The 27,290-nt window shown below is 42.6% G+C and overlaps 1 pseudogene across 1 annotated transcript; it reads right to left on the reverse strand.

Moving 5' to 3' along the window:
* LOC311519421 (cyclin-dependent kinase 2-interacting protein pseudogene) lies at positions 1-27,085 on the reverse strand (annotated as a pseudogene). The gene is made up of 2 exons: positions 26,994-27,085; positions 1-595 (listed from the first exon to the last, which is right to left on the reverse strand). The product of its transcript is annotated as a cyclin-dependent kinase 2-interacting protein pseudogene (transcript).
* Between the last annotated feature and the right edge of the window lie 205 nt (positions 27,086-27,290).

Here is a 27,290-nt window from a genome sequence, read left to right on the forward strand (position 1 = left end):
CTACACTTGTCTGTGTCCTGTTTCCAGCAACATGCTTTCTAGCAGTAGTTTACTGCTTTTTTCAATATAGGGCTGGTACAACCAAGATGATAGATAAACCATCATGAGATATTGGTCAGCAGGATGAGCAATCTCTTGCACAGTAATTTGCTTAAGTCGTAGTTCCTTCTTGTACATTTCAGTGAGCTTGAAATAAACCTCATAGAAGTACGTAGTGGGCCATGTGTGAAAGAGTGGTGTCCTGCAATCTCTGTTTTCATAATGGTATGTTTCTAAGTCACAAATTCCTTTAGTAGTTGAACATAGTTTTTCCATTTTCAGTTGTATTTTTGCCATGTTTTCCAAGGTTCCAAGCAATTCTGCACAGAACATCTCAAGTTCTTCATTATAGTCTGGAGACAGCTTTCCACAGTCAGAGGAATGTTGTCACATTCTATCTCCAGCTTGTTATCTTTAAATTGTGTGCCAATTCAAGTTTACAATTTTGTTTGCAGTAGTAAATCCATTATTATTCAGGGTCTCCCATTTCATCATTAAATTATGCCAGTCTGCTGCGTTATCTTTAATTTTTCTTGCACTGACAGATAAGACAGGTCTTTTTGGAGCAACAGCTGCAGGATTCTTTGTTGTAGGCTCTCATTTCTGCCCCAAGAACTCAAGGCTGAGGGACATGACCTGTGGTGGAGACAGTATCAAGTAGAGTGCTTGACAGGTGTAGTGCACTTACTAACCATAACAGTGTTCAGGATGTCAGAAACCTCTCTTGGCGCAAAAAAGCAAAAGCACTCTTTGTCTTTATTTATAGTCTGAAGGCAATCTGTGAAACAGGACCTTACAAAAGCCTGACATTTTGGTTTAAACAGGAGGGTTTGGAAAAGTTGGCACAGGGATTATGGCTTGGGTCAGCAAATCATTCACAGAAATGTGTCTTTTAGAAAATCATCAGGGACATATGTTTTACACCACTGCTCAGCTGATAAAATAGTAATTCTGCTCAGTGAGTCAAGCACCTCAGGACCAAACACTTGGTGTATGTACTAAATTAAGAACTTGTCTACACACAAATGTGCTCCAGTTTACTTGAACTGATTTAGTTAAACAATTGTAAAAACCCTATGTGAACATCCTTATTTCAGACTGAGTGATTTATTTTGCTGTAGTTTAAATCTGTTCCTAATCAACCTAAGCTAAATGCAAATAAGAATAGTTCAAGCCAAAATAAGAGTATCCACACATCCTTTTACACTAGTTAAACTGAAGTGGTTTAAAACCACACTTTGAGTTTTACTGGTGCAACTCACAAATGAAATGAAGCTGCTATCTGTGGGATTATGAATCAGAATCCTAACTCTTGTCTGTATTCAAAGATGACTTAAATTGAAACCAGTTTTAAAAATGGTTTAGTTAAACAAGTGCAAAACCCTCTGTGGCCACTCTTAGTTCAATTCAAACCTGGTTTATATCAATTTAGCTAAACACAAGTCCTTATTGAATTAAGCTAAATCAATATAAACCAGGTTTCATTTAGCTTAATTTGATAAGGATTTGAGTTTAGCTAAATTGATATAAACCAGATTTAAACTGAAGTAAGAGTGGCCACAGAATATGGTTTAAAATCTGGGGGCAGATCCTGAGCTGGTATAGATGGTCATAGTTCCATTTACTTCAGTGACTATTTATACCAGCTGAGGACCTGCTGCCACATCCAACCATGCCCTTTGAATATAGACAAGACCATTCATCATAATCCCTAATCCCTCAACATAGTGGGCCAGATTTTCCACTGCTCTATTTTTGCACTTAATGCAGGGATGAGGGAAAAGATGCCTTTAAAGTGCTGTCCATATTCTCAGGTATATTTATATATGCTAAGGAAACTTGCGCATGCATGATCTAAACCTTCACAAATGGTGGGACTGCTTCTTGTTCCCATATTTTCATATCTAATTTGTGAGTTGCCTACAGGTGTATTCATTTGGATGATGTGAGAGAGACAGGGCATGCACTTAAAAGGACACTGGTGGGTGCAGCTTATATTCAGTATCCTGCATTCTAGCAAAAATAATTGGTCCTGAAAGGCTTGGTCCCTGGAATGCACAGGGTTAATCATTAAAGTTGCTACTGTTGCAGGAACTGACTGTTCTCTCTCTCCCCCCTTAATATTTCAGGCTTGTCTTTAAGTCAGCACTACTTAAAGAGATACGGGGCTGCTGTGAGGGTATAACCCTGCTTTGAAAAATGTTGATTGAGAAACTAAGGCCTGGTCTACTGCTCTGTTAGAAGTACAATATTTCTTCTGGAATATTTCCTTCCACTTTTCTTCAACACAATCCTCTTCCTTTTGATTTCTCCTCCTGAATATTTTCCCCATCTAATAATATTTGCCTGTTCCTGGATCCTAGGAGGTGAAGTGTCAATATGTTAGTCTCTTTCCCTCAACTGAGGCCCTGTTGTCTAATGGTTAGAACTGGGAATCAGGACAAAGCTGTGCTAATGACTTTCCTACAGCACTGAACCCTCTCCCCTCAAATCAGGGTCTTTGTCTATTATTATTATTTAATTATTTGTACCGTAGAACCTCAGTTACGAGCACCTTGGGAATGGAGGTTGTTCGCAACACTGAAATGTTCGTAACTCTGAACAAAACATTATGGTGGTTGTTTCAAGAGTTTACAACTGAGCATTGACTTTGCTTTGAAACTTTACTATACAGAAGAAAAACACCGCTTTTAACCATCTTAATTAAAACGAAAAAGCACAGAAACAGTTTCTTTACCTTGTCAAATCTCTTTTTAAACTTCCCCTTTATTTTTTTAGTAGTTTATGTTTAACACAGTATTGCACTGCATTTGTTTTTTGTTTGTCTCTGCTGCTGCCTGATTCGTACCTACGGTTCCAAATGAGGTGTACGGTTGACTGGTCAGTTTATAACTCTGGTGTTTGCAACTCTGAGGTTCTACAGTATTACAGTAGGCTAAGTGGAGAGAGTAGTTGGGGGAACACCTGAAACATAAGGGGCTTCTTGTGCAGAGCTGGAATGATACCATCCCTTCAAACAGAATCTGCTGGATTTCCCTACCCATACTCTTGATTCTGTGCCATAGTCGCAACTCTTCTACCATGACTAACTGGGGCATAACATCTCTTTGTCTTGATTTCCCCATCTGTAAAAAGAGGATAATACATAATTCTCAGGGATGTTTCGAGCCATAATGATGAATATTACATAGCACTTTGAAGGTATAATGCACTGTAGCACTGCAGTTGCTCAGTATTATTTCTAGAAATGTTGTGAAAAGGTGAAATAACGTTCAAAGAGCTGCTATTTCTTTCAGGAGACAAGAGCATTATTTATTGTAGTACTAGTGGCAAAGTGGCTGCTTTCCAGGCTCATTTACTTTTCAAGTATGCATATGTGTATATATAAAAAAAAGTCTGTACGGAAACAATAGGGCATTGTGTTTCAGAGATGTGCAAGTTATAGGCAACTTTTAAAAGTTTGGAGGATGAAAACACATACAGGTTTCTTGAGCCATGAGTACGTGCTTTGACTTTACAAGTGGGCATTTTTATAGAAGCAGGGGTCAAGGTTAAATATAGTTCCTAATTCTCTGTTGCCCTGTATCTTTTGTGATTACTTTTACTGAAGTGCAAATGGGATATAAAATGCTATCATTCTGATCTGTTAATGTTTTACACTGACTTTGTATTCACTTTCCACTGGTGTAAATGATTACACAAAGTGCAGAACAATGGAGAATTGGCTCCATTGTTTATTTTCAGGGCCTGTCAAGGTTCCTCCCCGACTCTGAACTCTAGGGTACAGATGTGGGGACCTGCATGAAAAACCTCCTAAGCTTATCTTTACCAGCTTAGGTCAAAACTTCCCCAAGGTACAAAATATTCCACCCGTCGTCCTTGGATTGGCCGCTACCACCACCAAACTAATACTGGTTACTGGGGAAGAACTGTTTGGACGCGTCTTTCCCCCCAAAATACTTCCCAAAACCTTGCACCCCACTTCCTGGACAAGGTTTGGTAAAAAGCCTCACCAATTTGCCTAGGTGACTACAGACCCAGACCCTTGGATCTTAAGAACAATGAACAATCCTCCCAACACTTGCACCCCCCCTTTCCTGGGAAATGTTGGATAAAAAGCCTCACCGATTTGCATAGGTGACCACAGACCCAAACCCTTGGATCTGAGAACAATGAAAAAGCATTCAGTTTCTTACAAGAAGACTTTTAATAAAAATAGAAGTAAATAGAAATAAAGAAATCCCCCCTGTAAAATCAGGATGGTAGATATCTTACAGGGTAATTAGATTCAAAAACATAGAGAACCTCTCTAGGCAAAACCTTAAGTTACAAAAAAGATACACAGACAGAAATAGTTATTCTATTCAGCACAATTCTTTTCTCAGCCATTTAAAGAAATCATAATCTAACACATACCTAACTAGATTACTTACTAAAAGTTCTAAGACTCCATTCCTGGTCTATCCCCGGCAGAAACCAGCATATAGACAGACACGCAGACCCTTTGTTTCTCTCCCTCCTCCCAGCTTTTGAAAGTATCTTGTCTCCTCATTGGTCATTTTGGCCATGTGCCAGCGAGGTTATCTTTAGCTTCTTAACCCTTTACAGGTGAGAGGAGCTTTCCCCTGGCCAGGAGGGATTTCAAAGGGGTTTACCCTTCCCTTTATATTTATGACAGGGCCAAATTCCTGATCCTGGTGCTAAACTGATGCATGCCTACGCAACACTACTGGCAAACTGAGGAAGAAAGTCCACTGTTGTGTCTTGTATTCTTTATACAACAAAAACAACATGCTGCAACTATGAGTGTAGATGGGTCCCAAATAACTATTTACTTAATATGCGCAAACGTGCTAGGCCAAGCTACATACATGCTGATGCTCTGATTGCTCTCTAAAACACAGAACACAGTGAGTGCCAACAGAAGGCCCACTAACTTTTTAAAGGGATAGTACTCTTTTCCTATAGGTTACTTTACACTTTGCAACCAGTCAGCCATATCAGTCATTGACTCCAACTTCCACTGCCATATATAGCTGTGGAACTGCTGCAAAGTGATGGGCAGAACTGCCAGCTCAATGGATTTCTTTTGTAGACAGGGTTGTCTCTCTTTCTCTCCAGCCATGTCTACAATACAGGAACAAACAAAAAACAAACAAAAGGAAGTATTTTTTCACACAATGCACAGTCAACCTGTGGAAGTCCTTGCCAGAGGATGTTGTGAAGGCCAAGACTATGACAGGGTTCAAAAAAGAACTAGATAAATTCATGGTGGCTAGGTCCATCAGTGACTATTAGCCAGGAAGGACAGAGATGGTGTCCCTAGCCTCTGTTTGCCAGAAGCTGGGAATGGGCGACAGAAGATGGATCACTTGATGATTCCCTGTTCTGTTCATTCCCTCTGGGGCACCTGACATTGGCCACTATCGGAAGACAGAATACTGGGCTAGATGGACCTTTGGTCTGACCCAGTATGGCCATTCTTATGTTTCTTAACTATAACGGCATAGCTGTGCCAGCATAACTGCAAGGTTAGATGCAACTACGTGACAGAAGTTTTTTTGTCATTGTAGGAAGACCACTGAATGATGATAGCTAACTTGACAGATGCATATTTCCTTTAACCTAGCTGTGTCTATACCTGGGATTAGGTTGGCAGAACTGTGGCACTGAAGAGTGTGGATTTTTTACACCCCTGAGTGCTGTAGCTATATCTATCTACATTTTAAGTATAGACCAGGACACACTCTCACTGTTGTACACAGCTGGTTTAGGTGAATGCCTGTGCTGATTGGCTGCCCTTCCCCAAACCAGTCAATCATAGCAGCACTTCCTAGCCCAGGTTCAGTCCTAGATGACTGTGTGCTTTGTTCCCATTATTGATAGATTAGGAATGAATTTAACCCCATATAAATTGCATTGCAATATGGGTAGCATTGTTATGTTGGTTCATATTAAAGAAGCTCTGTATTAAAATCACAAATGAGTTTGATTCCCCATAGTTTAAATTCCAGAGTATTACTAATTAAGAGGTCTCTTGGTTTTTGGTCTCTTGTTTTTACTCTTTCTCTCCCTCTCTGTGTGAAACTTGCAAGCTGCTAATTGTGTTAGTACATTCTAAGACAGAGTCTGATCTCAAAGCAATACTTTGTAACAACAGAAACAGCACACAGAGACTCCCCACCCTTTTGCTGTGTTTATCTCGCTTTGTTAACACTTGTGATTAAAATAGAGATAGAGGATGTATGTGGATGTATGTTTGGTGTGGATAATAAATGAATGATCAGGGAGGTGCCAGCCTAAGAATCCAGTGGCGATCGGCCGAAGAATGCGCAGGGTGGAGACAACCAGATGACCCCCTAGAGGGCAGACTGGAATCCACCCAACAGCCTCAAGGATGGGAGAACTGAAGATCTGGCAGCACGGAGCCATCAGGAATGTGCCATCTGCTGATTGATTCAGCAACAGAGTGATAAAGCAATTCCCATAGACTGGCATAGGAAGAAATTCCTATAAAAATGGACTCTAGAAACAGAACTTTGGGGTCTGATTCTGCAAACCAACTTCCAGGAGCATCAGATGAGCATCTGACAAGGCCCTGCTCCCTCCTCGTGTCCAGGCCACCTGGCCAGTGTCTTGGCATGAGCAACTCTAAGGCTGGTAACTATGATAACAACCTTGCAGAACCTGTGTGTGTGTGAATGAATGAATGTGTGAATAAATATGAAACTGAATGGAATGTTTTAGCTATAATTAACTGCTTACTATGATTCTTTCTGTATTCACAATAAATGTAGCATTTTGCCTTTTCCCCTTTAATAAGATCCTGCTGGTTTTTATTTTATTGGTAGAACAGCATTGGTTATTACAACACATTTGTAATGACAGAAGCACCTATCTATTTCTTAATTAACTTTAGTAGTGATAGCATGCTCACTTCTGTTTAGTATGACAAAGTAGGGACTACGGGGTTAGGAATTAAACATTTTTCTCTAGTATGTTGGTTAGGATTTCAGGTATGAGTACTCGTGCTGTCAAAAGTTACTATCAGAAAGAGATGAAAGTGAAAAAATATCTTGCTTTTAGTTCTCATGCCAAATGTTTTGTCTGGCTTGTCAAAATATAAGGGTGACTCAATCTAACATTTGAAGACTTCTGTGTATACTCCTGGGTGGAATGGAATGGAATTGCAAATGGCTCTTTGCAGTGTATCCAGGGATATTGTAACATCCTTAGGAGCTCAGTGTTTCTAATGTTGCGTGAACTTAGTTTTGTCTGAGCACAGAACTCAGAGCCTTGTGGTTGAGCTCCGCTTGGTGGAATACAAGGAAGGAAAGTTCCTTATATCTTTCCTCCCTGTTCTCCTATTTGGGCAGATAGTCAGTAGCCTGCCGCTGAATCTGACTTAATGTTTGTACAGAACAGAGATGGGCTAAAACTGCAAAATTCAGATTTGTTGTGTGTAGGTCTAGAGTTTTGGTTTGGGCCCATCTCTAAGAATATGCTTTGATGTACAGGGTGCAGACTCGACAGTGAAACTAGATGACCTTCCTACCCATTTATAGCTCTCATTTGAAGGCCAATGAAATCAGTCAGCACACCTTCCCCACATTGGGGCAGCATGAATCCTAGAATATCAGGGTTGGAAGGGACCTCATGAGGTCATCTAGTCCAACCCCCAGCTCAAAGCAGGACCAATCCCCAATTAAATCATCCCAGCCAGGGTTTTGTCAAGCCTGACCTTAAAAACTTCTAAGGAAGGAAATTCTACCACCTCCCTAGGTAACGCATTCCAGTGTTTCACCACCCTCCTAGTGAAAAAGTTTTTCCTAATATCCAACCTAAACCTCCCCCATTGCAACTTGAGACCATTACTCCATGCCCTGTCCTCTTCCACCACTGAGAATAGTCTAGAACCATCCTCTCTGGAACCACCTCTCAGGTAGTTGAAAGCAGCTATCAAATCCCCCCTCATTCTTCTCTTCTGCAGACTAAACAATCCCAGTTCCCTCAGTCTCTCCTCATAAGTCATGTGTTCCAGACACCTAATCATTTTTGTTGCCCTTCGCTGGACTCTCTCCAATTTATCCACATCCTTCTTGTAGTGTGGGGTCCAAAACTGGACACAGTACTCCAGATGAGGCCTCACCAATGTCGAATAGAGGGGGACGATCACGTCCCTCGATCTGCTTGCTATGCCCCTACTTATACATCCCAAAATGCCATTGGCCTTCTTGGCAACAAGGGCACACTGCTGACTCATATCCAGCTTCTCGTCCACTGTCACCCCTAGGTCCTTGTCCGCAGAACTGCTGCCTAGCCATTCGGTCCCTAGTCTGTAGCTGTGCATTGGGTTCTTCCGTCCTAAGTGTAGGACCCTGCACTTATCCTTATTGAACCTCATCAGATTTCTTTTGGCCCAATCCTCCAATTTGTCTAGGTCCCTCTGTATCCTATCCCTGCCCTCCAGCGTATCTACCACTCCTCCCAGTTTAGTATCATACGCAAATTTGCTGAGAGTGCAATCCACACCATCCTCCAGATCATTGATGAAGATATTGAACAAAACCGGCCCCAGGACCGACCCCTGGGGCACTCCACTTGATGCCGGCTGCCAACTAGACATGGAGCCATTGATCACTACCCGTTGAGCCCGACAATCTAGCCAACTTTCTACCCACCTTATAGTGCATTCATCCAGCCCATACTTCTTTACCTTGCTGACGAGAATACTGTGGGAGACCGTGTCAAAAGCTTTGCTGAAGTCAAGAAACAACACATCCACTGCTTTCCCTTCATCCACAGAACCAGTAATCTCACCATAGAAGGTGATTAGATTAGTCAGGCATGACCTTCCCTTGGTGAATCCATGCTGACTGTTCCTGATCACTTTCCTCTCATGTAAGTGCTTCAGGATTGATTCTTTGAGGACCTTCTTCATGATTTTTCCGGGGACTGAGGTGAGGCTGACTGGCCTGTAGTTCCCAGGATGCTCCTTCTTCCCTTTTTTAAAGATTGGCACTACATTAGCCTTTTTCCAGTCATCCGGCACTTCCCCCGTTTGCTACGAGTTTTCAAAGATAATGGCCAATGACTCTGCAATCACAGCCGCCAATCCCTTTAGCACTCTTGGATGCAACTCGTCCTGCCCCATGGACTTGTGCACATCCAGCTTTTCTAAATAGTCCCTAACCACCTCTTTTTCCACAGAGGGCTGGCCATCTATTCCCCATGTTGTGATGCCCAGCGCAGCAGTCTGGGAGCTGACCTTGTTCGTGAAGACAGAGGCAAAAAAAGCATTGAGTACATTAGCTTTTTCCACATCCTCTGTCACTAGGTTGCCTCCCTCATTCATTAAGGGGCCCACACTTTCCTTGGCTTTCTTCTTGTTGCCAACATACCTAAAGAAACCCTTCTTGTTACTCTTGACATCTCTCGCTAGCTGCAGCTCCAGGTGCGATTTGGCCCTCCTGATTTCATTCCTACATGCCCGAGCAATATTTTTATACTCTTCCCTGGTCATATGTCCAACCTTCCACTTCTTGTAAGCTTCTTTTTTATATTTAAGATCCGCTAGGATTTCACCGTTAAGCCAAGCTGGTCGCCTGCCATATTTACTATTCTTTCGACACATCGGGATGGTTTGTCCCTGTAACCTCAACAGGGATTCCTTGAAATACAGCCAGCTCTCCTGGACTCCTTTCCCCTTCATGTTAGTCCCCCAGGGGATCCTACTCATCCGTTCCCTGAGGGAGTCGAAGTCTGCTTTCCTGAAATCCAGGGTCCGTATCCTGCTGCTTACCTTTCTTCCCTGTGTCAGGATCCTGAACTCAACCAACTCATGGTCACTGCCTCCCAGATTCCCATCCTCTTTTGCTTCCCCCACTAATTCTTCCCGGCTTGTGAGCAGCCGGTCAAGAAAAGCTCCCCCCCTCCCCAGTTGGCTCCTCTAGCACTTGCATCAGGAAATTGTCCCCTACGCTTTCCAAAAACTTCCTGGATTGTCTATGCACCGCTGTATTGCTCTCCCAGCAGATATCAGGAAAATTAAAGTCACCCATGAGAACCAGGGCGTGCGACCTAGTAGCTTGTGCGAGCTGCCGGAAGAAAGCCTCATCTACCTCATCCCCCTGGTCTGGTGGTCTATAGCGGTCTCCCACCACTACATCACTTTTTTTGCTCACACTTCTAAACTTAATCCAGAGACACTCAGGTTTTTCTGCAGTTTCGTACCGGAGCTCTGAGCAGTCATACTGCTCCCTTACATACAGTGCTACTCCCCCACCTTTTCTGCCCTGCCTGTCCTTCCTGAACAGTTTATAACCATCCATGACAGTACTCCAGTCATGTGAGTTATCCCACCAAGTCTCTGTTATCCCAATCACGTCATAGTTCCTTGACATCACCAGGACCTCCAGTTCTCCCTGCTTGTTTCCAAGGCTTTGTGCATTCATATATAAGCACTTGAGATAACCTGCTGATCGCCCCTCCCCTCACAGACATTCCTGCCTGTGCTTCCTCCCGGTATCCCGCTTTCCCACTTACCTCAGGGCTTTGGTCTCCTTCCCCCGGTGAACCTAGTTTAAAGCCCTCCTCACTAGGTTAGCCAGCCTGCTCGCAAAGATGCTCTTCCCTCTCTTCGTAAGGTGGAGCCCATCTCTGTCCAGCACTCCTCCTTCATGGAAGACCATCCCATGGTCAAAGAATCCAAAGCCTTCTCTCCGACACCACCTGCGTAGCCATTCGTTGACTTCCACGACTCGACGGTCCCTACCCAGGCCTTTTCCTTCCACGGGGAGGATGGACAAGAACACCACTTGCGCCTCAAACTCCTTTATCCTTCTTCCCAGAGCCACGTAGTCCGCAGTGATCTGCTCAAGGTCATTCTTGGCAGTATCATTGGTGCCCACGTGGAGAAGCAGGAAGGGGTAGCAATCCGAGGGCTTGATGAGTCTCGGCAGTCTCTCCGTCACATCGCGAATCTTAGCCCCCGGCAAGCAGCAGACTTCTCGGTTTTCCCGGTCAGGGCGGCAGATAGATGACTCAGTCCCCCGGAGGAGAGAGTCCTCGACCACCACCACCCGCCTCCTTCTCTTGGGAGTGGTCGTCGTGGAACCCCCCATCTCAGGACAGTGCATCTCATGCCTTCCAACCAGCGGAGTCTCCTTCTGCTTTCTCCCCCCAGACATATCATCTGGTCCACTCTCCGCAATGGTAGCTGTGGAGAGAACATGAAAGTGGTTAGTTACCTGTGTCCGCGTTGCTGGAACCCGGACATTCCCCCTTCTTCTTCTGAGGTCACATGTTGCCAAGCTTCTTCACTGGCCTCTTGGCTCCGCCGTGCAACCTGCTCTAAATCTTTAGAGCTTTGTGCCCGTAGAAGCATATCCTGACTTTTGTCCAGAAAATCCTCCGTTTCTCGTATGCAACGCAGGGTCATTATCTGTTGCTCCAGACCTTCAATCTTCTCTTCCAATATGGAGACCAGCTTGCACTTTGTACAGACAAAGTCGCTTCTGTCCTGTGGAAGAAAGACAAACACGGCACATCCAATGCAGGTCACAACAGCTGAACGCCCCCTTCCATATCACCTTCCTACTATGAGCTTCCTCAGAGAAGTTGGCAAGATGTAAGCCTCACTGGGCTCACTCCAGGCGAACTCCCAGGCAAACTCCTGCTGTGTGCTCCTCTGCTTTTTCCCCGCTGCTCAGCTGGTTCACGAAGCTCTGCCTATTTTTAAACAGCCAGGCTTCCCTGAAACAAACAAACAGACAGCCCCAGTGCCCACCCCCTGCAGGCTACCAGCCAATCAGGCACTTGCTCAGGCTCTCACACTGCCCTCCCAGCAAACACACACTCGGATACTTACTCAGCAAACACGCACTTGGATACTCACCAATCCCAGGCAAACTCCTGCTGTGTGCTGCTCAGCTGGTTCCCCGCTGCTCAGCTGGTTCGCGAAGCTCTACCTATGAATCTTCATAGGTCTACCCATAGCTTCCCAACTGTTTTGCTTTCCCAGCCAGGAAGGAGCAAGTTAGATTGCATGGAATGGCAGGATCCAATCCCCAAGGCACATCAATAACAACAATAAAAAAGTCTGAGTGAAGCCTCCCTAGAGATGGATGCTGTAAATCATATAGTCCTTTTTATAGCATCAGTTCAGTAACTACAACAAGAACAAAGATTAGTTTTTAATAACTTGGTTTTGAACTAGGCCAGCACCTTGAGCAATTGAGTGGTGTCTGACAGACACAAATATCTTCCAACAGAGACAGAGTCCCTTTTTAACAATGCAAATATTAACTAAATTATAAATCATTTCATAGTCTTTTTCCAGAGAAATCCCAAGTCAGAGTCCTTGTCACTAGTATCCTATAGCCCAACACCTATGATGCCAAAACAACCCCTCAAAAATAAGCTTTCCCTTTTTGTGTGTGAGCTTTCCCTATCATTTTTCTGTCAACATAATTGCTTGGAGGCCAGATTGCATATCAGATAGTCCCCATGGATAAATATAGACAAGGGATGCTACTGCTCTAGGAACGAAAGTCATGGGAATTTCTCACAAGAGCTCTTTCCCTCTGCTTTGGGTTCCTTTTAATAGTTTCCATATGGTGTATGCCTCTGGATCTTACATGCAGGTGCTGGGATGTGTAAGCATGAAGATGGAGGGTGGAAGGAAACTTAACCCCAAACATTGTTCAAAATCCAGGGCAATCACAACCCCTGGTCGTGGGGAAAGTGCAGAGACTGCTCCCTCTACGTGAGCTAAGAAAGAACCTTGTCTTTTAATGGAAGTGTTGCCCAGCAACAACAGCAGAGTAACTGTAGAAATGGTAAATCTTGTGCTATTAGTACTCTCTGCCATTAGTATGGAAGTACCATCACACCAATAAGATGTAAGGGACCAGGGCACAGGCTGTCTGTTCTAGCGATAACAGTTGGACTGAGGTCTGGCCACTTGGCAGGAGTTGGATGAATCACAAGGCCAGGTCCCATAAACATAATTCAGAGTCATAGACTGGAGATTAGAGGCAGTGCCAGGCTAGAATTGAGAGGCAGGAATCAGGATCAAAATCTGGCTGAAGTCAGAGATTAGGTAAGTCTGACATTGCAGCAGACCAAGGTCTTTATGGTTGCCCAGACAACTTCCTGGGGCAACCCTTGAGATTAAGTAGGGACACTTGGCCAATCAGAGTGCCTCAGGATACTGTCACTCCGGGTCTCTTGGGCTGTACTTCCTGCAGCACCTAGTCTCCACAGTGCTCCCAGGCTGTACCTATGAATAGCTTCCCAGTAGCACTGTGGGAACCTCATCCTCCCACCCACCTGGCTCTGCAAACCTGGTTCTGGTCCCTGGGTCCTTATGTAAGATTCTTCCTTCCAAACCTGGCCAGCTCATTTCCTTCCAACATAAATGTGAGCTCCTGGCTTTACCTCTTTATTTAAAGCTATGGAGAGGATGGACTTCTAACTACAGCTGTGCAAATAATGGATTTTTTGGTACATTGGCATTTTCACTAAATCAAAAAATTCATTTCAGGTTGGACAAAAAATGAAAATTTTCAGCAAATCGAAAAGTTGGAAAAATTGTCATTTTGGGTCAAATGAAACCTTTTGTTTCAATGAAACTGAAATGTTTTGTTTTGATTCTGACCATTTTAAAATATTTTGATTTTTTAAAAAAAAATTTTTTTTAAATCATTTCGAAATTATTGAAACAAAATGTTTTGATTTTGATACAGTTTGATACAAATTTGATACAATTTTGAAACAATTTGATAAAATCCACACACATTCATGAAACATTTCTGTGTTGGTGAAACCTGGAAAAAATGTGGCCCCAAAATTTCACCCAGCTCTACTTCTAGCCTGTTCTATTGAGCATAGGAATACTTGCTACAGTGTTTTACTGTGACTTTCAGCTTCCTGTAAAACCCAGATGAAAAGCCTCTATTTTCCATACTCAGTTGAGGATTCCAATGACTTTCCCAACTTCTCTGACTTACCTGTATTTAACACCTCCCCATGACCCCTTTTGTGTATCTTCATGGGTGCACGTTTCTGTTGCCTGCCATATTTACAAATTTGAAAAGACATTTAAAAGAGAGCCATTTTAAAAATGTCATTGTGATGGTTTGTTCTCCGAACAAAATCTGTCATGTTTCTACTTTTCATAAAATATGGTATCATAAAAAACCTGGAAATTTAGTGCTGTTGCTTGTCTGGAATAGGGACAAAAGATCTAGAGGTGCTATATTTCCCCAGCCAGCACATGTTTCTGTAATGTTTCTAGTGGGTAATGCTTTGTTAGGGGGATGATGTATGTCTTTTGTGGAGGCTACAGTACACTGTCATTTTTGCAGTTTGTCCACAGAATTTTTACCAACCATATTATTTTTCTGAGATGAGAAAAGCTACACTTCCCATTCTGACAGGGTAGGATACACAGACATAAATCACGCTGCCGTTCTATAGCTCCAATGAATCTCATGAAATGAGAGGATAGCAAACTGTAATTAATTTGTAGTGAAATCCCTATAGAAAAACATACTTCCCTTAAGGTATAATATGTTTTTAATGAGAAGTATAGCTCTAGATACAATGTATTCCACCCTAGCTGCTTTGGTATGCAGCATGTTAAATCAAACACTTGCAATAATAAAATTTGAAATCTGAGATGCCATATTTCTTTTGGATGAGGAACTAATTGTACCATATCACTGACATGCTCAAGAAATGTTACTTAAAGATCAAGCTTCAACATCAGTAACCATTTTCTAAAGATGCATACTTTCAGCTCTGAAAAGGTGACTTTGTTTATGTACTGTCAGCTACATTATGTATTGAATTCGCAAACCAAAAATGATGTTAAGGTAGCATTTGTAAATATGTTGATATTTTAAATTCCAGTTGCTGCATTGAACCAATTCCAGATTTAAACAATGAGACCAAAATTGCTTGATAGATAGAAGTACTCTTAAAAAAAGCCATCTAATTATAAGATGTAAGAGGTGTTGTCATATTCAGATATGCCAAACTACTATTCTTTACTACCTGTGGCTTTTATGTTATAAAAAAGAATTCCATCATGAATTTCAGCAGTTGCTGCCTAAGTATACTGTTTAATTTAATTGTCTCTGTAGGGGTTTTGAGCATTTATGAACATTGCAGTGCTACCTGGTGTGTGTGTGGAGCAACTCTGGAAATGTTCTCTTGGAGGAATAGGTCAAACTTGGCACTTACCACCTGGGAGCAACACATGCAAATGGATATTTAACTGTGATGATTCTTACTTCTATACAAAGGGTTAAACAGAGTGTCAGTTGGGAAGGGATTTTCCACCATGGCATAATGAAAGGAATCTGACATGGGTTTTCATCTTTTCCTGTAGCATGGAACTTGATTCATTCTCACCTAACCTTTCTGGAACATGAACTATATACAGATTTTTCACTCTTGTTTTTTGTAAGGGAATGCTTGAATGACAGCCCTCACTCATCAGTTCTTGAATTGACTGACCAGGCTGCCATTTTATTACTAAAGTAAACTCTAGGGAAGAATGTCTTGGAAGCTGTAAAATGGGAGTGATTGGTCACTTCTGGCTTGGTTATTTGGTTCCTTTCCCCTCCTCCCCCCAAATTATACATGCTGAGGAAATCTAGCTGGACTCCAATGCAATAAGATAGCATAGAGGTCGTCTGTGGGGCAGAAATATGGCATAAAGCCATTCATCTATCTTAGGTATTCATACAGTCCCCTTTATCTGGCCTCACGATCTTTAATGTACTTATTCTTATAACACCCTGTGAGATAGGGCAGTGCTATTAGCTCCATTTTACAGATGAGAAAGTGAGGCATGGAGAGACTAGGGCTCAGACCATCCAAAGTTCTTTGATGTTGCTTTGCTCAGCATTGCCACATGTGGCACATGCATCTTTCCTTTGGAGAGGCTATGGAGCACTGGAAGTGGGGGGGTCACTGGTGCCTGGACTGTGGTGCTGCCCATGCAGGGTAAACTCGCTCTCGAGTCCAAACTGGAGTCCTTAAAGGGGCCTTAATTGCATGTAAGTGTAATTTATTGCCAGAGCACTGTAAACAGGCCACAGTATACATGAGAGTTAGGCCCAAAATTTTTAAGAGTGTGCAACAAGCAGCAGTGCTGGCCAGATAGGGCCAGATTCTTTCACCCTTTCTCTCGGTGAGTAGTTCCTTACTCACAGAGTAATTCCAATAAAGCCAGTGGGACAACTCACGTTCTAATCATGACTAACTGTGGTAGAATCAGGCCCCATAATTTGAATAAAATATACATGCTTAGTGCATGATAGTTTATATTTTAAGTTATTAATGAATATGGTGATCTGAAGAAAGAAAATGTATAAATAATTAATATTAAATAAACACTGGTTTAGCAAACTGGAACAGAGGAATTGTTTTGAAGTTGCAGCCACAGCAATTTGTTCCCTGGGTTTATCAATATTTAAAAGCTTATAGAATATATTTTTGATTTTTTTAAACCACATCTTAATCTTCCATTTATATAGCACCTTTCATTCAGAAGGGTATCAAAGTGCTTTACAAACTTATATAAAAACTGCAGGCACGGATCATTTCACCATCCATTAAATGACAGTCATGGCTGTGGTGAGCTTTAGAAACTGTTTAAAAGCACACAGCATCACTAAACAGTATAGGAAGGGAATTAAAAATGCTGTATCCATTCGGGACTGCAGAGAAGACTTAATTTCAGCATGAGTTAGGTGCCTAGGTACTTTTGAAAATCCCAGTAGGTACTTATCTGCTTGTTTACGCACCTAAATACTGTACATTTAAAAATCTGGACCTAAGTAGATAGAAAGTAATTTCCCAAGTGAGCAGTCAGGCCATGCACCAACATTAACATCCATTTTCTAAAGAATTCTGGGATTTTTTAGACAGAACATTAGTTTTACCCGTCAGTTGAAAAACACCACTAGTGCAGTCAGTATCCCTGAGCTCCTGTGCTGGGTTATTGGTTCAGTGACCGAATGAGCTGCATCGCCCTGTGGGGAAGTGGGCCATGGAGCTCCTGCCTCCCAAGGGCCAGCTTTGGCTTAACCTGAGCTCCCCATGTAGCCACATTGCTGGGCTGCCCTGCCTCCCCTGGCTGCAGCATGGGCCTTTCCCCTTCCCCTCCCAGGACCTCCCAGGGTGTGAGCAAGGTGAAAGGACAGGACTGAGTCCTGAGGGGCGGGAGGGGCAGTAAGAAGCCCATGCAGACTGAGAGGGGGCAATAAGGAGCCCAGATGGGAAGTGAGAAGCCCTGTGGTAGAGTGCAAGGCCAGGGCAGGGCAGGGCAGCTGAGCGAGGGTGGGGTCTTGAAGGGAAGAGGGGAAGTGGGGCTTGGTCTCAGGGGAAGAGTTCAAGCAGGACCAGTCCAGGCACCAGTGACTTGCATGCAGTTAAGGCCCCTTTAAGGACTCCAGTTTGGACTGGAGAGTGAGTCTACCCTGCACTGACCTGCAGCAGTAGCTCCTATCCTATGGGGTTGGGCCCAGCTTCCTGCTCCTGGCATTGCAACCTGGCACATGGGTGGGGTCTCAGCAGTGCTTAGGTTTGGCCCATCCACCCCCTCTGTCATGATTGAGGCCACAGTGCAAAATTTGAGTGACTGGCTCTGGGACTCAACACACACCAGGCTGCAACAGCGAGGGCAGGGAGCTGGGCCCAGCCCCGCAGGACAGGAGTTGCTACTGAGGAGTGGGCTTGCTCTCCAACCTCTTCCTTTCCACCCTTGGTCCTTCCCTGAGTACCGGACCAGTGGCCCACTTAGAACCTTCCTATGACCCAGTGCTGGTGGGTTGTGACCCACAATTTGGGAAATGCTGCTTTATTAAAATCCTGAACACAAAGAAAAGTCATGGACAAACAAAAAAATAACAGGTTTCAGAGTAGCAGCCGTGTTAGTCTGTGTCCGCAAAAAGAACAGGAGTACTTGTGGCACCTTAGAGACTAATAAATTTATTTGAGTATAAGCTTTTGTGAGCTACAGCCCACTTCATCTGATGCATCTTAATAAAATAAAACAACAGTATATGACATTTTTACTACTGTGACAAACCTGCAGCCCTATTAATAACTTATTGTAACAGAGTAATCTGTGCCCCTTAAGGTAGTAGTGGCCCATGGCCAGCCAACTCTGGTCCAGGGCTCAGCCCCACTAAGAAAAGGCTTACTGGGACATGTCATTCCCTGAGGGATCTGGGAAATCCATCCTGTTGTAGGGAGGGTGTCAGGTGTCAGTTACATGACCAACAACTGGTATTAGAGAGACAAGATGGGTCAGGTCTTTTATTGGACCAACTGCTGTTGGTGAGAGAGGCAAGTTTTTGAGCCACACACAGCTCTTCTTCAGGCCTGGGAAAGTTACTCCCAGCGTGTCACAGCTAAATGCAGGGTGGAACAGATTATTGAGCATAAGTGGTTAGCACATATTCTAAGGGACCATTCAAGGTAGTGGTCTGTTAACATCTCTACGGTCATAGGACAAAAAGAGGGGGTTAGTGGGTTTCAGATTGTTGTAATAAGTCATAAAGTTAGCATCTCTGTTCAATGCATAATGTTTAGTGTCTAGCAAAATTATGAATTTAAGCTCCCAGGCTCGTCTTTTGAAAGCGTTATGCATGACTCCTTTGAGTATGAGGACTAATAGGTCAGTTATAGAGTGACCGCTTTGTGAAAAGTGCTCACACACAGGTGATAGTGTTTTTGTCTTATCATTTTCCTGTGTGAGTTCATTCAAGAGCGTAGTGATTGTTTGGTTTCACTCACATAGCTGTTATTGGGGCATTTAGCGCACAGGATGAGGTAAACCACATGTGATGGGCAGGTGTAGGATCCATGGATCTTGAAAGGTGCGTTGGTGGGAGGTGTTGATCATTGTAGCAGTGGAAGTATGTCTGCAGTTTCTGCATCCGTGTTTCTGCCATTTAACCATGATGCTTGGAATACCTTTCCCAGACCTGAAGAAGAGCTCTATATGGCTTGATAGCTTGTCTCTATCACCAACAGAAGTTGGTTCAGTAAAATATATTCTCTCACTCACCTTGTCTCTCTAACATCCTGGGACTGACACAGCTACAACTACACTGCATACACCTACTGGTCCATAAGGGTAGCTTATAACAGTTTATCATTGGGGGCGTAAATGAGGAGACTCTTGAGAGAGCTCAGAATCAGAGGGCACTGCCTGCTGAGGGAGAAGCCCTAGCTTGGAGATCTGCAGACTGCGAAGCACTAGAGGGCTACAAGGAAAAGAAAGCCCTGAAGGAGCTATTGGGGAGGGCTATACAGATTGTGAAGCAGAGAAATGCAATACAAGGATTGCAAGGACTGAAAGAAACTGGCAAGCCTAGAAATGAAAGCCCAGAGACCTGGCTTTCAGTGAAAATGTTAGTTTATATCAGTAAATCATGCCCCCAAAAGGGGAAAACAATTCAAAGCACCAGTTGTGGTGGTTGGTTTCACTGGGGAAAGAGGAGGAAACTGAAGCAATGTGTTGTCCCGGCACTGGACTGGGTAAACTTCTGCTACACTTATATAAAAATACTTAGATTATGTCACAAATCTGCACACTCTATCCTAGTATAATTTATCATAATACCAAGTTTTCAGGTCAGCCCACATAAGCAGAAATTTATGTTCCCCACATGTTTTCAGACCATCCTCTTCATTTTTGAACAGTGCCAACATCACATCATTCTTCCCCCATGCCTTTAGCTTCGGCTCTAGATATGTATGTCCTTTACTTGGTGGTTCCACTTCTGAAGGAGGGCTTCGACTCTGATACTGGGGGTAGGAAGGTCCTGTAAGGAAAACAAGCAAGGAGGATGGGTCTTAGCAGGGCATGGGTTGGTTCTAACTCCAATACAGCATCCTGATGTCATCCTATCTCCCAGTGATGAGTAACCTTTTCTCCTGGCATTGTGCCTTCTTCTAGCCACCTCCACATTAACTGTCCAGTCCTTAAAGTGGTGAATTAGCCAGTGCCCTGAGTTCTTCCTTTTCAGCATTTTTATAGTCCTAACCTCTTTATAACCTGTGGCATTCACTGTTTCTCAAAGCAGCACTATTTATCTTTAAAAGGGGGTGGTGTCATTGTGATTTAAACATTGGCCTCCAACTTCTTGCTGTTTTGACTTAATGGCCACTAAACTGCCTGGTGATTTTTCTTTTAAATTACCTTTATTGCATCCTAGTATAGAAGGCTGCTTAGTGTATTATAGCCACATGGAATCTATTATTTTCTTTAATTCTTTGTTGTCCTTTCATCCTAACTGATTACCGTCTCAGTCAGACTTTATCAGCTCTGTTCTGTGCACTGGACTGTATGACCTAAATTTTATGACCTTGTGTCCAAAATCTAATTCTCTGCTACAAACTCATATTTCTCTGTTGAGCTTTTAAAGACATTTTCTTCATTAACATCACAAAAAGGCATTGGAAACCAAGTGAAACAATATGCAATTTTGCATTGCACACAAATTCTTCACTGCAGTGCATTCAACTAACTTCCCATTAAAATTGCATTTTCTTCCCACCTCCTTATTTTATCTTTAGCAAACATCTAATCTACTGGTGGCACGGGGGTATCTATCTATCTCTCTTTGATTATTTCCATTAGCCACCAAGCTTTAATTTTGGCTACTTTGCTGTGGCCACTAAGTTCATCACATGAAAATTAAATGCTAGCAAAGACTGTAATATGTTAAAAAATAAAACCCAGCTAGCGTATTTCCACAGAAGTAGTATTTTTTTTTAAATTTCAGATTATATTACCATAAAATTAAATAGAAAAAAGCATGAATCCAAATTCCAGTATAATACTAACTTTCAGGTGGTAAATTGTGGTTCTCAGTGAGGAATATCAAACAGTTTCAGCAATGACGACAATGGGAGTATATGAAAAAGAGAATAAATTATGGACAACTGTGAATGACAAGGCTGTAATGCCATCCAGATAAATCAGAACTGTGCGCTTGAATAACAAGATTTTCCCCCCCTGCCTTCATGTATCTCATGAGTTCCACAGGAATTTAGATTGTTTCAATAACTTTAAAATTATACTATGCACTAAGAACTACCTCCAGAAATCCATCTCCAATCTTAAGCAAACAAAAGTATTATGATGTTGCTGTAAATACAGTTTTATTTGATCTTTCTACTTACTAGGCATAGCAAAACTTTGTTAATCACTTTGGTAATTTGAGTTTCCCTGTGGTTCTTGGAAGTAGAAATAACCATAAGGTTGAACTGTCTCAGACAAAGATGTATCTTTATTAAATAGCTGTAATCCTTTGTAAAGTAGATGTAATGTTAGAAATGTTGAAAGAAGTGGCTATGTGTACAAAGTATGTGAACAATGGTGACTACTGTGGAGTACAGGAAAAAAGAAAGTAAAGATTTTATAGGAAGTCTGTAAAGACTTTTTTCATGATACATTCTGTAAATTAGATTAGATAAAGAACTTGCTAGAGTAACTACATGTTTAGTTCATGTCGGTGAAAATGTTGCACCATTGGTTCCAGTAAATGTTAATGCTGGTTCAGAAAAACAAACATGGAAAGGGGAAAAATTGTATCTTTATGATCTTCTCTTTTTATCTAGGGACACCAAGGACCAGATTTTGCCTGATCTCTGTATGCAAGCTGGGGAGATGGTCACAGAGAAACTTCTCCTTCCACATTCTCTACTTCTTGTAGCATCCTTCTCAGGAGCTAGCTACAGCTGAACCCTCTGCCTTCATCCATACACAGATACTGCTCTATTCCTTCCCCTAGGAAAACAAACTGCAAATAAGGCGGGGGGAGCATGGCCTTATCTTTCTCTGCCCACCTGAACTCTACAGGAGAGTTGGATGGGTTCAGGAAGAGGAATACATAGCAGGTGAACATTCCTCCACTTAGGAAGGAACAATCAGTTGCACACATACAAAATGGGAAATGACTGCCTAGGAAGGAGTACTGCGGAAAGGGATCTGGGGGTCATAGTGGATCACAAGCTAAATATGAGCTAACAGTGTAATGCTGTTACAAAAAAAAGTGAACATAATTCTGAAATGTATTAACAGAAGTGTTGTATGCATGACACTAGAAGTAATTTTTCTGCTCTATTCCACATTGATTAGGCCTCAACTGGAGTATTATGTCCAGTTCTGGGCACCACATTTCAGGAAAGATGTGGACAAATTGGAGAAAGTCCAGAGAAGAGCAACAAAGATGATTTAATGACTAGAAAACATGACCTATGAGGTAAGATTGAAAAAATTGAGTTTGTTTAGTCTGGAGAAGAGAAGACTGAGAGAGGACATGATAACAGATTTCAAGAACATAAAAGGTTGTTACAAGGAGGAGGGAGAAAAATTGTTCTTCTTAACGTCCGAGGGTAGGACAAGAAGCAATGGGCTTAAACTGCAGCAAGGGCGGTTTAGGTTGAACATTAGGAAAAGCTTCCTAACTGTCAGAGTGGTCAAAGTGTCTTCCCAGAGATATGAAGCTGAAAACAGAGACTACCTTTACCTACTGATAGTGGTGGGGGCAGATACTTTGTTCTGGAAAAAGGACTATTGAGGAGATAACCAAACAAGGACAGAGAGTCAGAGGCAGGAGGGGAAATTTGATGGCAGCAAAAAAGCAGAATGAAGTAATGCCACCCAAAGAGCCTACGGGGAATATGAAGGACTTTTATCATTATAAATGTAACTCTTCTGCCCATCAGAGTTGGCAGCAACAAGGGCCAGGTTCAGTATCTAGGGGTTCCATTCCAATAACACAATGCAAAACCGGCTCAAGCCCCCACCCAGTGACCTGGGACAAACATATACCACCCCAGCTGGGCGCCTCCAAGAGGCAATACTTCCCCTCTCGCAAGCACAGAGTCTGAGTGTAGCATAAAAGCCTTTTAATAACAGAGAGAAACAATGTTGCATTATGTTGGGGAAACACCACCAACAGGATTCATAACACAACCCGTGAGCAAAAACCCACCCCAAGCAAATTGGGGCGTGTCCTTTCCCTTGGGTTCTTGAGTCCAGCAACCCAAAATCACCCAAAGTCCCAAAAGTCCAATGGCCCAAAAGTCTCTGTCCCTGGTCAGGGCAGCCCCAGAGTTTGAAAGTTTATCTGTAGAGTTTTACCTCCCAACCTGGGTGGAAATGGGGGGCGGGGAAAGGGGAAGAGGTAAGGGGCACCTTACATGATCAGAAGCTGATTGCCCCACAGCTCCATAGGGCTCCGCTCCGCTCCACCAGCCAGTCCACAAACTGCTCTGTGTCCCACAAGCAGCTCCCACCATCCCCTGAACTACTCCACCAGCTGGTCCACAAACTGCTCCACTTGGCTCGGCATCCCACAATCAGCTCCTGCCACCCCATGAACTGCTCCACCAGCCGGTCCACAAGCCACTCCAGCTGTCCCACAAACTGCTCCACAATATATCTTCAGGCTCCCCCACTACTTAACACAACACTCAGTGATTTCAGCTCTTAGTCAGTTTTTAGCTCTTTTGTGATTTCAGCTTGTATTAGGGGAGCCTCAGTGCTGGTGCACCATTAGCCCAAAGTGAATTCAGCTCAGCAGCCTGTAACTAGACTCCTAATAGAATCAACATTAGCTCTGTTATGTCACAGTGGAGAAAGGAGGAAGATGTAATTAGCATGTAAGGCCCTCACCAGGGGGCCCATGCCACCAAGTATAAATACCTGTCCCCAGCCTCTCTCAATTCACAGAGTTTTGGAACCCATGTCCCTTGCCTAGCGAGTGCTGCTTAGTTGATGGTGAATCCCTCCATCACAACAAAAGGCCCAGTACAGTTCCAAGCACAGTTCCCATAATCAGGGTAATAACAATTTATTCTTCCTGCCCCAATAACAGCGACACTGGGGATCCCACAGCAGCCAAAGTGACCATTTGGGCAGCTATGGGCTCATGCTAGGCGGGGTGGGTGTGCCTATGCAAATGAGATCAGCCCCTGAAGTTCTTTTCCACAACTTGCCACACCTCACCACCAGATGGCAGGGTGGAGCTCATCCTGACTCTGCTTACATAAATTAATAAGGAGTAGGAAAGAAAAGTCATTTAATAAGTGGTGAGCTATGTCTCCAGCCATTGACTCACTATGTTTAATAGGGTGAGTCATTTTGCCTCTCTGCCTCTATTGCCTCGTCTGTAAATTGAGAATGATAATACTTTACCCACCTATTTGGCAGGGGTTTTATGGGGATTAGTTAGTTAATATCTAAATGGTACAAGTGCAATATAAATGCTATGGAGGGGTGCTCTTCCTGGGGCATTGCTGCTCTGTACTACCACCTATGCAGGGCTGTGTCTAAATGACACAATCTACCCTATAAAACTAGTAAGCCGCCTCCCTTCCAACAAAAGTATTTACCCAGCTGTCCTCTTTGAGGAGGTCATCACCTTCTCTTATGATATATCAATTTAACATAAAAAGTCACTCACAATTATAATCATTGCCATTGGATAAACAATTCTGGGTTTCTGTTTTCCCTCCCATTACCAGTATTTCTCCAAACATTCCTTCAAAGGTAGGAATCACTCTTCATGTGATTATGTCCTTTTGGAACAAGTGTTTTGGGATGCTAATTAAACTTCTTTCTAATGCTTACCGTCCCTGATCACAAGTATTAATTTACCAGAAAGCCCACTGACTGCTTTGTCTCCAAGTTTAAACTCATAGCTGTTAGCCTTCTTTCTTTACATTAATTCTGTTCTGTGTCAGGCATGAATTATTGATAGACTAAAGGCAATCACTACAATGGGTACATTTTCTAAACTGAAAAGCAAAATACCCTTGAGCCTTGAACATAACTCCCTTTGACATCACGATGTGGTCCTTAGTGTTAAGCGTCCCAGGTGATTTTCTGTACAGTCATTGGAAGACTTTTTATGTAATTCCTAGCTTATTTCCTACAGTACATGAATGCCAGCATATTTTAAGTGCTGTATCTGCAGATAGAAAGCTGCAAAATGTTTTTCAGGTAATCATGAAATCTAAAGTGGTTAGCTTACCATGACCGAGTAATGCATTCTGCACAGATCTGAGTGCTTTAGTATACTTAACATTGTGATTTTTCTCTGATCTCAGGTATCACATTTAAAAATGTCCTAATCTTGTAGTTTTATAGCTCATCTTGAATGTTTATCAACAGAAGCTTTCATGGAGCGCACACACATACGCTTTAGAAGTACCATATATTTATTCTTATTCCTTTCTTGTAGTAATCAGATTCTCTCTCTGGAGGTATTTTTCCTCAACCACCAAGAAATTTACCTCAGCTTAGAATATTTTGTCTTATAATAGCCATATTCTTGTTAGATTGTTTTAATTTTACAGCCTACTTATGGTAATTAGTAAAGCTACCTGTATTCTGGTAGCCACAAACAAAAAGGGATTTTGGTTCTAGGCCTGTCAGGCTGTTATATCCACAGAACTGATCTACCCATTTGGAGGTTCATAAGAAGCTGCACTCCCTTTGGGGAGCTCCAGGATTGGTTGTGCCTCCGGGACAGAAAATCTGGGAACTCTCAAGCATGCAGGAAATCATAGAATCATAGAACTGGAAGGGATCTTGGGAGGTCATCTAGTCCAGTGCCCTGCACTCAAGGCAGGACTAAGTATTATCTAGACGATCCCTGACAAGTGTTTGTCCAACATGCTCTAAAAAAACCCCAATGATGAATATGCCACAATGTCCCTAGGCAATTTCTTACTCATTGTGTTTTTCCTTCTTGAGAGTGATAGTCTGCCATGCTTTTAATATTTGCAGTGTTGTTGTAGCCGTGTTTGCCCCAGGATATTAGAGAGATAAGGTGGGTGAGCCTTTAATATTATCTTTTAGGCTCCTCCAACCTTCTCTCACGGGGGGGATTTTAATAATTTATGATGGATTTGGAGTTACTCTATGCATTGTTTACAAGCTGTTTATTTCAACTATTTGCTAAAATAATAAAGATGCCTATCCAAGGCTCTAGGCACCCCAGCATAATTAATTATACAATAAATGCAATTCCATTGACTCTCAGCAGCATTGAAATCATCTGTCCCACAGGAATTCAGCCAGCTTCATCAACTAGGAAATATAGGAAATGATGGTCATCAAAGTCGCATGGTTTTGTTTCTCCTCCTTGACTGAACAACTGAAACTTTTAAAATGTGAGAATAATGAATAGCAAATCACAATTGCTGTGTTCACACATGAATAACCTTGTTTGCATGTGAAAGTATGTCTTCATCTGAAGAAAAACAGCTCTTCAAACGAAACGGGATATGGACATCAAGAAACTAACTAATCATGTAGAACTCAAATGTTGGCAAACACCATTTCTGCCGTATTCAGCCAGTTTTATTCCAGATACTCCTCAATGTTTTTGTCACCTCTCCCCATTCTGGTCCCTGGGGGTATGTCTACACAACAAAAAAAACACCACAACTGGCCCATGCTAGCCAACACAGGCCCAGGCTGCTTCATTGCTGTGTAGACTTCTGGGCTTGAGCTGGAGTCCAACTTCTAGGACCCTGTGAGATGGGAGGGTCCCAGAGATATGGCTCCAGCCTGAGCCCAGAAGTCATACAGCAATGAAATAGTCCTGCAGCCCAAGCCCTGCGAGTCTGTCAGCTGGCATGGGCCAGCTGCAGGTTTTTCTTTGCTGCATAGACATGTACTGGGAAGCTACATATAATCTTGTTCTCTTTGTCTGACTATTGTCTCTAGCTCTATTAAGTTTCTAAGTGTGTCCCATTTCATTGCTTGCTGCATTGTCATTGTTTGGGCTTCCATATACTTATTCTTGGTCTCCTCCTTCTCTTCATAAAGAGCAGAATATCTGTTGTGAGTAACTATATTAAAAGGGTCTGTTGACATTCGCCTTTTCTCTTACCAATCTTCTTACTTGTCACAATCTTCCATCTCTTTTATTCCTTCCATATGTTTCCCATTCATTCTCTCATCCTGTGATATGTGTCTGATGGTGCCTTTGTCCATGTGCCATCTGATTTTTGTTTTCCCTGTTACCTCTGAATGATTTCAACTTCTGTTTCAGCTCCTCTATTTTCTTTCAGTAAATAAAACTGCTTCCACACCTATGCAAATCTTGCACCTCATACATTCCTTAACAGAATCCTCACAATAAGAAATGTTATCTAACCTAATCTACGTTTTAAAAAAAAACAAACAGTGCCTGTTACTT

Source organism: Lepidochelys olivacea (genome assembly GCF_965140295.1).
Source record: "Lepidochelys olivacea isolate rLepOli2 genome assembly, chromosome: 1".
Classification (NCBI taxonomy): Eukaryota; Metazoa; Chordata; order Testudines; family Cheloniidae; genus Lepidochelys; species Lepidochelys olivacea.